Genomic DNA, 14553 nt, shown 5'->3' on the forward strand with positions numbered 1-14553 from the left:
TTCAAACTTTATACAGATTAAAGCTTAGACCACCAAAAATTAGGGTGGAAACTGAGAAGGAATGATGAGTGTATTTTTTTTTCCTAACTTGATCTAAAAATAGTAAACTAAAACAGGAACTTTTCAGAACTAAGCAGATTTAAAAATATCTGTGAAGACTTCAAAACACAATTGATCATAGCCCATAAGGTCATTTGCAGACAGGCCTGTACATGTATCTTAGTGACTGCACCAGGGTATGTGCTGTGCAATGGGTATCCAGAAGGCAAGGTGACTAGGAGAAAAACTGGAAGTAGGAAATCAGACTGCAAATAAAATACAAGTCAGGACAGCAGTGAGGTAGAAATGTAGAAAAGCACATAGAAATCAAATGTAAGAAATTGTTTACAGACACAGAGTCATCATACAGGACATCCCCAGAAACAGAAAATGAAGCAAGGCTGGGGGCAAATCATACGCATGAACCCAACAACGAGAGAGGGCACCCATACTGACACAGCCCAGGATTGCTTTCCTCATCTCAATTTGTTTATTTCTCCTCCCTTGGAGAGAGTCATCACTAGTCAACCTGGCCTAGAAACCTGCATGTGGTGACCACCTTTCTGGGTCAGCAGCATAGGATCAGACTCACTTGTTTAGCAAAGGCATTTCCGTGACACTCTAGCAACAGATAGCAAGTTAATAGATTGTGTCTGCTGACACTACTGGTTTCCATCTCATTGTGGAAATGATGGCTGCTGTTTTTCAATAGGGACTGTGGGCAGACATTCAGACTGGAAATATGATTGATTGTGTTTGTATCTGCTCTCTCATTTTCCAAGTGAATTTCAAAAACTTACATGAGAAACCCCAGAACATCTCTTTGATGTGCGGTAAGGCCCTGATGAGTACATTTAAACAGTGTCAGAAGTCATACTTTTTCCACTTATGAATTTCTCATCTATTTTTGTCTTTAGAGCACTTCTTAGCATCTGAAGTTTGTTTGTCCTTGTTTCTTGTGTCTCCTGCACAAAAATATGAGTTCTATGAATGCTGAGACCTTGTTGTCTTGTTCACAGCCAAGTCCCTAGCACCTACAACAGAGCTTGGCATGTAGTAGTCACTCAGTAAATGTTTGTTGAATGAATAAATTAATGAATGAATGGGCAATAAACAACTGGAGAAACATTCCTACTCAAGTAAGAAGTCCTTTTGAAAATTTTAATCTCACATTATTGTACCTACCCAGAAATACCACATTATCTGCAGATATTGTCACTCAACTCCCTCTGTTTTGGAGGTGTCAGTGACTGTCAACGGAGGCTCTGAGGACTTCTTGATGAACCGCAGAGGAGGAAATCACTCTGATCTCCTGGATCTTGACACCAGCCATTAAAGACTGCATATCAGCCTGAGAACTAGAAGTAGCATTAGTGATTTTGGGTTAAAAGACAGACCACAGAGCAAGGAAAGTAATGAGGAGTTGTGTTTTCACCTGCCCTCCATACAATTAAATCTTGACCTCTAGCTGTATCTAAATATGAAATAGAAACATTTGAATTCAGATATGGCTGTGGAGTCCTACTGATACCAGATACGATGCATGGGATTAACACCTCTTACGGAACAAATCATTGCACTAATTAGATCCCAGGAGCCAATACCTGCAACAACAAACAGAGAATAGTAGATGGGATACCATATGCATGACCAGCTCAGTGAATGAATAAACACTGGTAGTTCAGTATCTAGTCCCAGTCCAGACTCTGCACAGTAAATACTCTAGATCTGAGAATCTGTAGTAGGCCACCCAGTTAAAGCCTTGTAAAAGTAAAGTGAATGGGTTGTGTAAGGGAAAAAATGCAACCAAAATATTGGTATTTTGAAAGAAGAATTTACAGCTTGGCAAGGCAAGTTGTGAAAATTCTGTTTTGTTGAAAGGAAGAGAGCTTGCGCAGCCTTTAGAATAGCTTCTCATGACTAAGGAGATCACAGAATGCAAAAGATTCAACATAGTTTTTTGAAAATAATGCTATTTGAGGGGCACACTGCTCTAGTTTGCTCAGTTTTGCTTTTATTTATAGGTTTTACTTTTAATGAATCCGAACAATAGTTATTTTCCTTAATGGAGAAGCATTTTAGGAAAGTTCTTTGAATTGCTAGAATCACTATACAAGCTTAGACTATTTCTGATTCAAAGAACAAACTATTTGGTTTAAAATATAATGGATGATGGGGCAATATGAATTCAAGATCTCTTTGGAGTTTAAGATGCATTAAGTAGAACCAGAGTAGAGAGTGTCAATAAAATATATGATCATTCTCATTCTTAGAAAGAACAATGATTTTAACACACATGCTAATATAAAGACAATGAAGAAGAGAGGAAGAGAGTTTCAAATAGAAGATCTTATTTTTTTTTTCCAAATAGAAGATCTGCATACAGAGACACCTGAGTGGGTCAGTGGTTGGGCGCCTGCCTTCGGCCCAGGGCATAATCCGGGAGTCCTGGGATCGAGTCTTGCGTTGGCTCCCTGCGTGGAACCTGCTTCTCTCTCTGCCTCTCTCTCTCTCTCTGTGTCTCTCATGAATAAATAAAATCTTAAAAAAAAGAATAAAGAAGATCTGCATACAAATGATGTCATTTATTCAGAGCTCACTAGGTACTCTGCTTCTTACAGGGGCATGATGCAAAAATGGTCTGGGCATCCTTTCTTGGCTAACAAAAATGTATATGGCTACACATGAGTAGGCTTGGAAACTGGCTTCACTATTCTCTACCTTACATGTATAAGTGAGATTCCAACATGGATTCATCATTAATATCTTAGCAGTTTGGTACCAATCTATGCATCAGCACATTATTAAAATCTCCAAAAAAAGTGGCACAATGTCTTAGTCATAAATAGTAAAGTAAGTAAAATAATCTTTTTCCAAGGAAAAGGAAGAACTTAGGTACTCCAAGTCAGTGCTCAAGTGTTTTGGGGTAAGTTATGCTTAAACTAGATTTCTTCATTTGTAAGTAGTCACCTCTCATTTATACATCATAAGAATAAGCACAGGCAAAAAAAGGAGAGACTGGATTATAAAGCCATGACTCAACAAAGGAACTCACAAACTACAGACTCAGCGATCTACTCTCCATTTCTTTTGCACTCATGTTTAAATGTATTAAGGTCATCAGTTAATTCAAGGGCAGAGAAATGCCAGGTTCTTACCACAGTGTCAAGTGCTCATGAATGTGGAAATCATTATATTTTACTATAAGAGTGAGATTTTTTTTTTTTTTTAATTTCGGAAGTAGATGTACAAACCCAAGTGGTCTGAAATAAGCCTGATGTGGGAAAAATAGAGGAAGGCATGACCATAGCATTGCTCTTCCTATCCTTTGGACATTTTCTCCTTGAATTTTCTTGTTGCCTTCCTTAAGTTCCCTTAGTAATAATGTAGTAAAGATTGCTACGCAATATTACTTTTCCTTTTCCTTAATAGCAGAACCTCGAACTTGTTTGGTTTGTCAATATGCTTAACCAAACAACTGTATTTCTGAACCTCCCTTGCTGTGAGAACAAAGGAGAAGACTAAGATTTGGCCAGTGTAATGTAAATGAAACTGTTATGTGCAACATTCAGGAAGGTTCCTTAAAGATAACTCACTCCATTGCCTAATCTCTCTTCTTCTAATGCATGGAACACAGATACAATGTCTAGAGTTTCAGCATCCATCTTAGACCATATTAGGAGAGTGGGACAGAAAAATGGAAGGAATTTCAATCCCTGGAGACTTTAAAATTATACTACTAGCCCTGGATGTCTAGTCCTGGAAATATTTTAGACAAGAGAAAAATTAACTTTCCTATTGCTTAAATCAGTGGCATTTTGGACTTTTTGTGTTAGGCAGCTGAATCAAATTCTAATTGATATAAAACACAAAAAGAATTCCCCCAAAGTTAAAACAGTGAAGGAAATAGGGAAAAGCAGATACAAGGTATTAAAGAAGTAAATGGGAGAATTTGTTATCCAAAAATGTCTCTTGGGCAGCCCCGGTGGCTCAGTGGCTTAGCGCCGCCTTCAGCCCAGGGCATGATCCTGGATACTTGGGATGAGTCCCAAGTCGGGCTCCCTGCATGGAGCCTGCTTCCCCCTCTGCCTGTGTCTCTGTCTCTCTCTCTCTCTCTCTCTCTCTCTCTCTCTCTCTCTCTGTGTGTGTGTGTGTGTGTGTGTGTGTGTCTTTCATGAATAAATAAATAAAATCTTTAAGAAAATGTCTCTTTGGCATAAAGATTATTTTATGCTGATTATTTTTTAAAAAATAGCAGACATGAGAGAAGTTCTAAAAAGCAAGTAAAAGTTAATTACCCTTTGGTAAGAGTAATTTCGATTTATAAAGGTGTTGGGGACAAAAAATTTTCCTCTACGTTCAAGATTCTTCTAGCTGGTCTAGAATCAATTGGCATAATACAGATTAACAGGAGAAAAAAACAACAACAACAACAAAGTTTACTTGCATGCACACAGAGGCCCAATAGTAAAATTGAGACCTAAAGAAATGACCAAGGCAGGCAGTTTTTATACTCTTTAGGCAAAGAGGCATAAATATGTGAGGAATTGGCAGGACAAAGAAAATCTATGTTTAGAGGAGCTTTAATCAGTAAGGAATTCTAAAGAGAATTTTGATTAGGGTAGTAAATGAGCAAAAGTAACAAGGTTTATTTATGCAGCCTTCTCATTTCTGAATTCCCTATCTCTGGAGAGAAAGATGTCTCTTTAGCTCCTGTTACAGGGAAGGTATCTTTCACATGGGAGATTAATTTCCTGCTTTCTGGAGACAACAAGGATATGGAGGGGAGGCTCAGAGTGTTCTAATTGCACTGACTGTTCTTTTAAGTAACTTTAATTCAAAATAACCAATATGCTGAAGTATCACATTTGGGAACTGCCTGCCTTTGGCCCTCACAAGGGAAATTTCCATTTGTAAGGGTATCTCCCTCTGTACCAGGAGGAGAAAAATATAGAGAAAGTTATCAATGGAGAAGGCATGGACTTAAATCTGAATAACAACTTAATCCTTGTTACCTGTGCTTTGCCTGAAAACCTGGTTCTACCCCACCAAACATTTTCTTTTTTCATTGGCTGGAAATGGTATCTAAGGTGGTATCTTGGGCCATTCCAGGGAGTCACTCAGTTTTCCTGGGTCTCTCCCATGTATACAGGAGGTATACATGTTATTAAACTTCTCTTTTTCTTCTGTTAATCTTTTATTACGGGGGGTCTCAGCCAAGAAAGGTAGAGGAAAAATTATTCTCCCCCACAGAGGCAAATAAAATACACATAATCAGGACTCCTATTTCAGAGAGCTAGCAGATGCCTATAATGACAAGTTGCTCTCATTACATGACTAAAGAGAACAAATAAAATATATTTGTTCATGAAGCTTTCAATCCGTTTTGGAACAAATATGCGTAATCCAAAAAGTTAAAGATGGTACCATTTTTTATTTATAGTAGTATTGTGTACTTCTACATCATCCAATAATGCCCTCTCCAGCATTAAGAGGGAACTAAATGTAATGCAGTCTCTACTATGGGTTAGGAGCTATAAATGATTTAATAGTGTCCTTCAAAAATTCCTGTTCTCCCAAACCTCAGAATGTGGCCTTATTTAGAAGTAAGGTCTCTGCAGATAATACTATTTGAGGATCTCCAGATGAAATCATCCTGGATTTGGGGTGAGCCCTAGGTCCAACGACTGGTTTCTTTACAAGAAGGAGATTTGGATACAGAAAGACCTACAGAAACAGAGAAAGAGACACAGAGAAGGCCACATGAAGACAGAAATTGGAGTTATACTGTCACAAACCAAAAAATGCTAAGGATTGTCAGCAACCACCAGTAGCTAGGAGACAGGCATGATATGTTTTCTCCCTCAGAGCCTCCAGGAGGAACTAATCCTGCTGACACCGTGATTTCAGACTTTTGGCCTCTTGAACTATGAGAAAATAAAATTCTGTTATTTTAAGCTACCACGTTTGTGGTAATTCATTACAGCAGCCCTGGGAAACTAATACAGGATCCTAACATACATTCGCTTATTTAATCTTCACAACAGCACTGTCAGACTGAAATCATTATATATATTTTATAGATACAAATGATGAGTCACAAAGAAAAGGTAGTATTTTATTTCTCTGATAGGTATGCAGTGCCTATTCTGTGCTAGACTCCTTATATATTAGGAAGCACAAATAGAAATAACTGCAAAGAAACACAAATTATAAATGATCAAGTCAAAATTTGAATCCAGGTCTGCCTGACTCGAGAGGCACAATGTCCTTATCATATTAGTAAACAATGTTCCTCCAATTGTCTTCAATCCTGTGGTGTCAATGCAATTCCAGCGCTATCAGAGCAGTAGAAATTACTCTTCACTAATGGTCCTATCTGTGTCTCAGTGCTTTTTTTTCCCCCCAGTAAGACCAAGCAGAGCCACATACTTTCCTTTCTGCAAACAAAATGCTTTGGGTGAAATTTCTCAAAGCTGAGATCATGGGACTTCTTCCTTTGAAAGTGAAAATGTTTTTGCAGATCCTTCCTTACTCCATTGCAAAGAGGGATTTGTTCCATCTGCTCATCACATCTGGGTCAAGGGCAGTAGCTCTGAAGATGATTGTTTGATTTCATTGAAAAAAAAAAAAACAGTTTATTGGTTCCTAATTCTGAAACCATATGGTGCCAAACTTGACTTAAGAGCCTCTGTGTGCAAGCATCAGCACCCCCTCCTTTTGACCTATTCCCCAAGTAGAATAAGGATCATCCTGCTCCAGGCATGAAGAAGCAAAGGGCAGGGTGGACAGAGTCAAGACCTGACTATGTTACAGTGAAAAAGCTGTAGAATCATAACATGAAAGAATTAGAAATCCATTCATTTTCACTTTTCTAGTTTACAGATGATGAAATTGAAACCAACAATGGGTTAGGGACTTGGCCAAGGTTAAGTAGAAAGGCTAGAAGACAGAGTCAGAAATAGAAAGCAAGGTTCATTACTTAAAAGCTGATGCTCTCTCTATAAATCGTATTCTTTCTTTGAGCCTCAAAATCCTTATTGGTAAATCAAGGCTAAAGATACCAGCTTGGCATATCCATTAAGGTTATTATGATCATCAAATGAGAATCTACATGAAAGACCTTGGGCCCAACACTTCTCGTCTCTGGGTCTCAAGTTCAACTACTTTCAAATAAGGATGCTGCACTAGTTGATACCTCAGTTACAATACTTGTCTCTATGGGTTTTGTCTACTCCGTATTTCCCGTCCCTGAACTGAACAATTTGTCTCTTCTTGATTCAGCTTATTTTAGCAACAGTGAACAAAGTGTTTGGGGTCAGATAGAAACAAAACTGGCATCTCTATCCCAAGGGCACTGCCATATTACACATTCCATTAAAGAATATAATTAAGTGAACACACTCAAAAAAAATTCTGCTGAATGATCACAAACAAAGCCTTCGCTATAATCAAAAAGGAGTGCTCCTTTCACTCCTGGTTTTGTGCCATTTTTTCATACTTCTAATTTTGGTTGAAAAAATACTAGGTTCTATTTTAAATGCTATTATTTCTCAGGAAATTCAATTACAAAAATGATTCCTTTGTTCTCTAAATGATAGTTGGCTAAATACTCTACTTGTGAGGGTTAGAATACACAATAAAAATAGGGATTCACCTAACTGCAATTGTTACCTACCCAGGTGCAAGATTTTGTTGGTGTGGGGAAATATGGAGAGAGGAGAGTAGGAGGAGATGCTTTTCCAGTACATATGTGTTGTGTCTATTTTCCAATGTTAAAAAAGGGGTGAGCGTGATTTTGAGGGTTAGATTGAGGGGAAACTCAAAATTGTAAGATCCTTGATGAAGATTTTTAATAGATTTTAGAAAGACAATTAAGAGGTATGTGTAGAATGTTTTATCTGCTATAACCTGAAAGGCATAATCTTGATATACCTAATATTAACCTTTCATCCGCTCACCCAGCTGCCCTGCCTTTCAACAAGTAATTTTGAGTACACACCAGGCGTCAATCTAGGTTTTGGGGAAAAAGTAGTGAACAGATAAAAATCCCTGCCCTCATGGAATTTACTTTTGTGTGTGGTGGGGGTGGGGGCGGGGGAGGGTAGGAAGCCAGACAATAGACAGATAAATAAGAAAAGTATATGGTATATTAATTGGTAAAAGCCTATGGAAAATAATGAAGGAAAGGAGATAAGGAAGACAGGTGGCAGGGATAAGAATTGCAATTTCTGCAGAGACCTGCAGAGATAAAGGAGTCATCCATGAAGATATTTAAGGGAAGAATATCTGGGCAGAGGGCTCAACAGTTGCAAAGGCTCCGAGGCAGGGGCATGCATGGGGTGTTCAAGGAAGCCAGATGACTGGAGCGAGGCAGGTGAAGAACAGTAGGGGATGGGATTGGGGGAGATTTGGAGGGAGCACATGGGCTTCCAAATAAATGTTTTTACTCAGAATGAGACGAGAAGCCACCTGAGTTTGTTGAGCAGAGAAGAATATAATTTGATATATGCTTTAATAGGATCAATGTGGCTGTTCTGCTGAGAACAAACTGAAGAGGAACAAAGATGGAAATAGAAAGATCAGTTAGCAGGCTGTCGAGGTCATCCAGGTGAGAAGTGATGGTAACTCCAACCAGGCTGGTAGGGTAGTTGCTGTGATGGTTAATGAGAAGTGGTCAGATTATGGCTATATTTCGGGGACCGAACAAATCCAAACAGGACCATATTTCAGGCAGACAAGCATCTCTCATGCTCAGGCTAAAGGAATTGCAAACTTTAGAGTGGCACTTTATATTTTTGAGGGGTGGGAACTGCAAACCTGATAGCCTGACTTTTATCCAAAGGAGTTCACTCACTCACTCTTAAATCTTAGAAAAGGAATTTGAGGAAACATCTACTCTACAAATATCTTATTGTACCTCAATAGTTTCTGAGCTATACTCTCAGTATTTATTTTTTTTTCCTTTTATACTGTTAGTTCAAATTGGTATTTTCACTGACCAGATATTGAAATATGTGCCTTGGGACCACACAAGATAACTGAAGGGAAAACAATGACAAGGGGCTTAAACATGAGGATTGCAAGAACATAATGCAAATGAGAAAACATATGCAGCAACATCAGTATGTGGATGTGCTTTTCCAGCAAATATCAGGCGCATCGCCAAAAAGTCGCAGGTGTACACGGCATGTGAAAGTACGAGAGTACAAAGTGAAGAGATTTATGTCCGGTACCCTTTCACTCAATTGAGAGGTGGGCATCATTTAAATACAGTTTTGCAAATACTGGAGGATTTAAGGGAATATCAATAACTCCAAAATTTAAACAGGGAAGTTGAGAAACGATGAATCAACGAGGTTTCAGAACACTGGAAAGCTTCTGCTAACCAAATTTCTCAATTTGTCCCTTTATGAGGTTTGACCATATTTTATGTGACTGGGTTCAAATTGTGTATTTAGTCAGGTTGCGATGAAATATAAATAAAAACGGCCATTGATTCATCAATATCACTGTTAACATGAATGTCACATTTATATGTACAAATGACTACTTCTCCGAAATAAACTCATTGATTTTGCTATGCATAGACACCTGGCCCAGGGGATAAGTGATGGCTGAAATCCCATTTTTCATCCACTTCTTTCCAAGTCACAACTCTGGTGATAGGAGAGGGGGCATCTGTTTATAATTATGTCAGGTAGAGAGGTCTTTTGGTACGTCACACTAAAGTATGTAATGTGCTCACAACGGCTCCTCCCTCCATTCCCTTTGTAAGTAGTCACCTCTTGGAGTCATTTTATTTTTTTTTATTTTATTTTTTTTATTGGACTCATTTTAGATCAGGCTTCTCAAACGTCAGTGAGCATAGAGAGCTCTGGGGTGGTTGCTACTAATTCTGATTCCTGGGCCTAGTCACCAACCTCTTAACCTGACATCTCAGTAGAATGGGGACCAGAATTTGCAACGTAAACAATATCTCAGCAGGTTCTGAGGCTGGTAGTCCATGAACAATAGGCTGAGAAACACTGTTTTTTAAAAATTTAATTTAAAATCCAGTATAGTTAACGTGTTATATTAGTTTCAGGTACATAATAGAGTGACTCAACAGTTGCATACATCACCCAGTGCTCATCACAAGTGCACCCCATCACCTATTTCACCCATGCTCAGCCTCTTCCCCTCTGGTAATGAGCAGTCTGTTCTCTAGAGTTAAGAGTTTGTTTCTAGGTTTGCCTCCCTCTCTCTCACTTTCTTTATCCCCTGTTGCTCCTTTGTTTTGTTTCTTAAATTCCACATATGAGTGCAATCATATGGTATTTGTTTTTCTCTGACTGACTTATTTCACTTAGCATAATACTCTAGCTCCATCCATGTCATTGCAAATGGCAAGATTTCATTAGTTTTATTGCTGAATAATATTCTATTGTGTGTATATATACACACACACACACATATACCACTTCTTTATCCATTTATCAGTCAGTGGATACTTGGGTTGCTTCCATAATTTGGCTATTGTAAATAATCCTGCAATAAACCCAGGGGTCCATGTGTCCCTTTGAATTAGTGTTTTTTTTCTCTTTTGGGGGGGTACATACCAGTAGCCTGATTACTGGATTGTAGGGTAATAGTTCTGTTTTTGACTTTTTGAGGAACCTCCATATTGTTTTCCACAGTGGCTGTACCAGTTTGCATTCTTACCAACAGTGTAGGAGGGTTCCCCTTTCTCAGCATCCTTGCCTACACACCTGTCATTTCTGATTTTAGCCATTCTGACAGGTGTGAGGTAATATTTCATTGTAGTTTTGACTTGCATTTCCCTGATGAGTGACATTGAGCGCTTTTTTTTGGGGGGGGGGGAACACATGCCTTTTATTGATCTAAGGAGTATAACTAGTTAATAGGCTTGGGCAGAGCTCCCCTATCTGTATGGCTCCCATTTCCCTCTCCTGGGAGTTTGTGACTCACCCTCAGGGAGAAGAGTATTCTGGACAGGGGTGGCAGACAGAGCCACAATAAAAAATACAGAACTGGGGTCTGAAAGGGTATCATGGTGAAGTAGAAAACACAGGGTTATGAGATCATCCAAATAAAAAGTGCACCAGGGCAGAAGAGAAGTTTCTCCACATGGGCCCCCCACCTGCCCTTGCCAGGAATGGGAGGGGGCAGGAAGCTTCTGCTGGAGATTTCCTACTGTGCCCTTCGTGCCATCAGCATCTCCCGGATGTTGTCCTCAGCTTCCTTCACACTCCGCTCCAGGTAGGATTTTTTTCTGTTCTAGTTCTTCAGTTTTTTCTTCTGCTATTTTCTGTTTCTCTAACAGTTGATTGTGAATTACCTCCTTGGACCAAAGAATAAACATTCTTCCTACACCTTCATACATATTAGTCTCATCTACCAAAGTCATAATCTCTGTATCTGTAAGATGCACGTGCTTTTTTGTTCTGTTTTGCTGTTCAATCTGTATGTCTGCAAGCTTCACCTTCTGTTGAGTGTCAATAACTTTGGCTTGAAGTTCTGTGAAGGCCTTCTTCAACTCCAGATCCATGGGAGCCGCCATCTTGGTTCACTCGGTGCTTCTCTGAGCACTTTTTCATGTGTGGGTTGGCTCTCCGAATATCTTTGGAGAAATATGTGTTCAAGTCTTCTGCCTATTTTTTAATAGGATTATTTGTTTTTTGGGGTGTTGAGTTGTATAAGTTCTTTACATATTATGGATACTAACCCTTTATCAGATATGTCATTAGCAAATATCTTCGCCCATTCAGTACGTTGCCTCTTAGCTTTGCTGATTGTTTCCTTTGCTGTGCAGAACTTTTTATTTTGATGTAGTCCCAATAGTTTATTTTTGCTTTTATTTCCCTTGCCTCAGGAGACATATTTAGAAAAAGGTTGCTACCATCAATGTCAGAGACCTTACTGCTTGTGTTCTCTTCTAGGATTTTTATGGTTTCAGGTCTTTCATCCATTTTGAATTTATTTTTGTATATAGTGTAAGAAAGTGGTCCAGTTTCATTCTTCTGCATGTAACTGACCAGTTTTCCCAACACCATTTTCTGAAGAGACTTTTTCCCCATTGAATGTTCTTTCTTGCTTTGTCAAAAATTAATTGACCAGAGAGAAACATTTATGATTGTATTTTATCCGTGAGAAAATATCTCAACTCTCTCAAAACACGAATGAATTCTAGTCCTAGATTTTCTATTTATTACATGTACAACCTTGATTCAATTTGTAAAATGAGGATAAGATTTGATATGCCTAAATCACAGGGTTATTACAAAATCAGACAAGAAAATATGTATCACTGGTTCCTAAATCAGGTTTTGCATCAGAATCACCTAGCACTTATTAAACATACAACTAAATGGGTTCCACTCCCAACCCACTGGATCAGAATTCTTGAGAATGGGTCTTGGTATTCCTTTTACCTCTCTTCTATGTTAGAACTCCTGTTTTCTGGATATCCTGTTCCTTATTTTCTTTTTTACACCCATGTTTTTTTTAAAGATTTTATTTATTTATTCATGAGAGACACAGAGAGAGGCAGAGACATAGGCAAAGGGAGAAGCAGGCTCCTTGCAGGGAGCCCCATGCGGGACTCGATTCCGGGACCCTGGGATCACGCCCTGGGCCAAAGGCAGATGCTCAATCACTGAACCACCCTGGTGTCCCTACACCCATGTTTTAGTGGAAACCATTATCTGGCAGCTTCCTGAGAAAAGGTGCATGAAGAGAATTTTAAAAATCTGAACATGAGATTATTTGACCCCTATAATCAATTCATGGTTTGGCTAAAGATATAATATTATGTAGGAAATTATCTCCCTTCACAAATTTTGATCATAGTGCTAATGCTTCTTTCTTTTTTTTTGTAGGTGGCTTAAGGTTTTACCCTCAATATTTCTGTTTCAAAGAGCCTTTGTATTTACCTGCTAATTTACTATTTCTGGTGTTCTATGTTCATTACTATTGACCTGAGCTTCCATCCTGCATCATTTCCATTGTTTACAGAAATTATTTAGCATTTCTTTGAGTGCAGGTCTGCTAATGAGTCTCTCAGTTTCTGTTTATATAAAAAGGTCTTTCACTCTTTTGTGAAGGACTATCATCTTTTTAAAATTTTTTTATTTTTAAATATATTTTTACTGGAGTTTGATTTGCCAAGATATAGTATAACACCCAGTTCTCATCCCATCAAGTGCCCCCCTCAGTGCCCGCCACCCAGTCACCCCGTCCCCGCCCCCCCCCCCCCCCCCGCCCACCTCCCCTTCCACTACCCCTTGTTCGTTTCCCAGAGTTAGGGGTCTCTCATGTTTTGTCTTCCTCTCTGATTTATCCCACTCATTTTCTCTCCTTTCCCCTAAAATCCTTTTCACTATTTTTTACATTCCCCGTATGGGTGAAACCATATAATGTTTGTCCTTCTCCGATTGACTTACTTCACTCAGCATAATACCCTCCAGTTCCATCCACGTCGAAGCAAATGGTGGGTATTTGTCATTTCTAATGGCTGAGGAATATTCCACTGTATACATAGACCACATCTTCTTTATCCATTCATCTTTCGATGGACACCGAGGCTCCTTCCACAGTTTGGCTATCGTGGACATTGCTGCTATCAACATCGGGGCGCAGGTGTCCTGCCATTTCACTGCATCTGTATCTTTGGGGTAAATCCCCAGCAGTGCAGTTGCTAGGTCGTAGGGCAGGTCTATTTTTAACTCTTTGAGGAACCTCCACACAGTTTTCCAGAGTGCCTGCACCAGTTCACATTCCCACCAGCAGTGTAAGAGGGTTCCCTTTTCTCCGCATCCTCTCCAACATTTGTTGTTTCCTGACTTGTTAATTTTCCCCATTCTCACTGGTGTGAGGTGGTATCTCCTTGTGGTTTTGATTTGTATTTCCCTGATGGCAAGAGATGCGGAGCATTTTCTCATGTGCTTGTTGGCCATGTCTATGTCCTCCTCTGGGAGATTTCTCTTCATGTCTTTTGCCCATTTCACAATTGGATTGTTTGTTTCTTTGCTGTGGAGTTTAAGAAGTTATTTATAGATCTTGGATTAGCCCTTTATCTGGTCATTTGCAAATATCTTTTCCCATCCTGTAGGTTGTCTTTTAGTTGTGTTGACTGTATCCTTTGCTGTGCAGAAGGTTTTGATCTTGATGAAGTCCCAGTAGTTCATTTTTGCCTTTGTTTCCCTTGCCTTCATAGGTGTATCTTGCAAGAAGTTACTGTGGCCGAGTTCAAAAAGGGTGTTGCCTGTGTTCTCCTCTAGGATTTTGATGGATTCTTGCCTCACATTTAGATCTTTCATCCATTTTGAGTTTCTCTTTGTGTCTGGTGTAAGAGAATGGTCTAGTTTCATTCTTCTGCACGTGGCTGCCCAATTTTCCCAGCACCATTTATTGAAGAGACTGTCCTTTTTTCCAGTGGATAGTCTTTCCAGCTTTGTCGAATATTAGTTGACCATAGTGTTGAGGGCCCATTTCTGGTTCTCTATTCTGTTC

At 39.1% G+C, this 14553-nt stretch overlaps 1 pseudogene; it reads right to left on the reverse strand.

The window, feature by feature from the left end:
• Positions 1–11232: 11232 nt before the first annotated feature.
• LOC100686054 lies at positions 11233–11614 on the reverse strand (annotated as a pseudogene).
• Positions 11615–14553: the final 2939 nt, after the last annotated feature.

The sequence above is a fragment of the Canis lupus genome, chromosome X (genome assembly GCF_011100685.1).
Source record: "Canis lupus familiaris isolate Mischka breed German Shepherd chromosome X, alternate assembly UU_Cfam_GSD_1.0, whole genome shotgun sequence".
Classification (NCBI taxonomy): Eukaryota; Metazoa; Chordata; class Mammalia; order Carnivora; family Canidae; genus Canis; species Canis lupus.